Below are 4,180 nucleotides of genomic sequence, written 5' to 3'. Positions count from 1 at the left end.
CATACAAATACAAATTAAACAATTTCATATTTCTTTAACATATTTGGTCTGATTTTTTAAACAAATTAATTGATCCAATGCTTTTATAATCATTTTCCAGATTATTCTACAGGATTTTACAGCAGCCAGCTCACTTTGTCACCAGAACAGCTGAAAAGACCTGTTACTTTTCCCCACCTTTTGCACCAAATTAATCTGAGGAGTTGATCAGTCCTGCTGTTTAACTCTAAGTTTTTCTCTGTAAACAAGACTATAATGGCTTCACCAAAATCCGGTCCACAACATTCAAACTGTCTGCCATTATGTGCAGCTACCTAGCAGGGACTGGTGCGAGGCTAGTGTGAAGTGTGTCCACCTGTGAGTGCTTTGTGACGGTGAAGGGGCTCAGCAGCAGCCGCTGGACAGAAACTGTKATAGACGTCAGAAAGAGTGATAAAAGTCTGTCTCCAAACACAAGCAGATACAATAAAACCCACCAGAAATAAAAACTCGATTTGTCGCTAGTTGTTTTTAACAAAGAAAATGCTGCTAAAGGGATTAATAAATAATAAGGATTAATAATATTAATAARCTCAGATCAGAAACGAAACCAAAAACTGCTCCCATGCATGTTTACACTGAAAAGATCGCTGATTCGCTCATTTCGCTGTTAACCAAAAAGGGATTCAGCCTCCGACAGATCATCCAATCATCACGCAGAAGCTGAGCGTCCGACCCAGCCCCCTGCCCCATGGACCCCCAGAGACGCTCAGCATCCGATGGGTGGGACAAAGCCAGCTTTTATCCAATGACTCGTCTCGTTTCGCTGCAGTCTTTGCATCGCTAATGAGCTGTATACATGGACCTAACTGTCTAACTGCACACACACACACACACACACACACACACACACACACACACACACACACATGTATACATACACATATATACATCCAGTGATCGTCAGAAACACCAGGATCCGAATGTCTTTTTTTGTGTGGTTGTGAACATGCACATAAATACAAGATTTCTCCAGTGGAATATTTAATAGTGACTGTGGAGGACCATAGGCCCGACCCCCAAGACCCAAGGCAGGCATAAGGGGGACCAGAGCTACAGACCCCGAGAGAGACCCCAAGCACTGAGCCCCCAAGGTCACCCGCGCAGCAAAAACTGCCCACCCACCCCCCAGAGAGGAACACAGGAAGGAACCAGGAGAACCCCACTAGCAACCACATACAGAACCCACAGGGCCAACAGCAACGACCTCACAGGCCCCGCTGGCCCCCACCATGCCAAAACAGATCCAGGTGTGGTCACTGAAACCCAGATCCCCCCCTCCCCCTGCCCACAGGCCAAGGCCCGACAGGGCCAGAGGACCCAAGCCCCACCAGGCCGTCACCAGGCCGAGCCGGCACATGCCCAAGAGGACAGCGCAGTCGGGGGGCAAAGCCACAGAACACCATTCCTAATAAAAATGAACAAAAACGTTCATGTGAGCCTTAAAGTCATAGTTCTGATCTTTTAAAATGGGGCTCTATGGAGATTTTGACTAGTTAATATCTTACCTGTTGTAGATAGCTCACTGAATGACTGCAGATTTGAGAAATAGTTTAATTCTGACCTCCACCACAAAAAATGAGCAGTTCAGGCCATAAATTCTATATTAAACCTTTATTACAGCAAAATGGTGCAGTTTGTAGGAAGTGCCTGGAGCGCCACATTGCCACACTTTTGCCACTATCTTCACTTGCTAAAATCATAACATTCCCTGTCCAAGTTTTTGAAATTTTTTTTAGAATGAACAAATGTGAATTTTTGAGATGAAAGTTGTTTTGAGATGGCAGCAATCCACTTTTCGTTCTGTCACCACTTTTAAAAATCTACTTTTCATAACCCTTAATGTGTCRTTTCAGCCAGAATTAAAGTCTGTTTCTCCAAATTGATGGTGTTCAAAGAGCTGTTGGGTATCAACCGTTCATAAGTTTTCCACAGAAACTTCAAAAGATTTCAACTATCACTTTAAAAACAGCCTGTTTTGATCTGACTTTGCCAAATGAATGCCAGTGATATCCTTATATCTAATATTTTCATGATATTAAYGGCACCAGAAACACAAAGGTCAGAAGGTTATCACAATAAGGAGGGATCCTCCTCTGGTGACAGCGAACTATGTACCACAGTGTGGGAGTCTCCTCTCTGCAGCCAGAGCGGTGCCTCAGCAGACAGGACGGCCTGCAAAGATTAGATTTGGACCCTGATCAGTATTTTATTCACATCTGACCGTCACACACTCATGCTCTCTACAAATGTCCTGCCGGTGTAAAATATTGTTCCTTGTTCACAGAACTGAAAAAATATAAATATGATCATCATTTGAACTAGACTCACTCACTTTTCTTAATCAATAAAATACTGTAGATTCCTTTAAAAAGTTTCAAATAAATCTCTACTTAGACATTATAGTATTTCTGTTTTTATTACACATGTTGTGTAATGATTCAGTAATGAATATTTTTAAATTATAGCTTAAAAGATCAACAAAATACATAACTGAAATGAAAACAAAAACTAATATAAATCAACAAGGCTGTGGTTGTCCTGAAAACTGTGGTTAATCATTGGATTTGTGGTCAATGCTGAATATTGTTAACATGGAGAATGTTGCCTTTCAGTTTGGTGCATGAATTTATCAAAAATAATCAACTTAAGATATTTTCAGCCAATGTTTGCAGAAAAAAGGGGTTTTATTCAAATATCCTACAGAAATAATGGCATTAGGACAGAAAAACTACTTTCAGTGTTTTCTCTGAGGACGTGTGTTCCCCTTGTCCTCTCATCACTGAAGTTAGAATTTGCATAGAGGCCAGTTCTGTGGTTTTACAGTTTTGTGACTGAAGTGTGCATTAATATGTGAGCAGAGGACAGGGCCACGTGTCTGAGCATGCTCAGAGGAGGGCTGCGGCCTGCCGTACGTGATCAGGCATAAGAAATGCTGGTTCACAGGTGAGGTCATGTTGGACTGGGATAAGAAAGAAAGTTCTCCGGAGCAAAAGACTGAGGCTTGGCAAAGGAAAACATGAAAAAGTGACGGGCAGCAAGCTGGAATTACTAATGACAGTTTATGTAAAATTAAAGAAAACTCTCTTAACCATTTGGGTTCGCTGTCTGCCACCAAAAGGCAAAACACAGTTGTTTTTATCAGTGTCTGTGCTTCTGTTTGTGTCTGTTGGTTAACTAACATCTCACCATTGAACTAAGGTTGGGCAATATTGGCAAGAAAGTATTCACTATTATTTACAACATTTGGCCAACAACGATTAACATGACAAAGAAAAGGTAAGAATTATACATTCATGTTTTTGACTCTAAATTATGTACCCCGTGTTCTAAAATTATACTTAAAAAGTGTGTTTGAAACCCACCTTCAGAACTGTGTAGGAAGACAAGGGCCAACMTCTACAACCAAATAACTTTTGTTGTCACCCAAATAATCAAACTTAGAAAATACACAAAAAAAGCTTTAAGAAAGTCAATTTTAGAGAAAGAGAGTTTTATAGAGATAAAATTTTATGTGGACTGAATGATGTGCAAGTTTCAAATTTTGTCATTCACTATTAAAAGTCAACTCTTGCGTCCTGTTAGCAAAATATCTCTTGAATCACAGGATGGATTTTTAAAAAAAAACTCCCAGAAACGACTCACTTGGGGAGCCAWCTCAGTCCAAGCTGCTGCAGCCAAAACACCACTGGTAACACAAAACAAAACTAAAGCAAAACTAAAATCTGATGTTATTTCTCACTAATAGTTGATATAAATGTTGTTATGAAAGGTGATGACAGGGAGTMCTTTAATTTTCTAAAGCGTGTTGATGTTTGAGTCAGCTGGCTGTTGGCTGAAAACATCAGGATTTCAGTCATAGCTCTCTGTGCATGACTCACTTTAAAGAGCTAAAGATTTATGGAGAGGAAACTGTAGCCTCTTCTCTTCCAGGAAGTGCACCTGTGCACTGGGGTGTGTGTGTGTGTGTGTGTGTCGGGGGGAGGGGGGTATTGCTGATGACGTTGCAGGTTCAGCTCAGCCTCGTCTGTGTGACCCATTAATGTCCTGCCAGAGTATTTGATGACAGTTGCAAGAATCAACAGCTCAGGGTATCTGTTTCAGCCGTCACATTTTTCTCATCAGATCTGCTGTGGTTGAG

The sequence above is a fragment of the Austrofundulus limnaeus genome, unplaced genomic scaffold (genome assembly GCF_001266775.1).
Source record: "Austrofundulus limnaeus strain Quisiro unplaced genomic scaffold, Austrofundulus_limnaeus-1.0 Scaffold227, whole genome shotgun sequence".
NCBI lineage: Eukaryota > Metazoa > Chordata > Actinopteri > Cyprinodontiformes > Rivulidae > Austrofundulus > Austrofundulus limnaeus.
Note: the sequence above shows the minus strand (reverse complement) of the source record.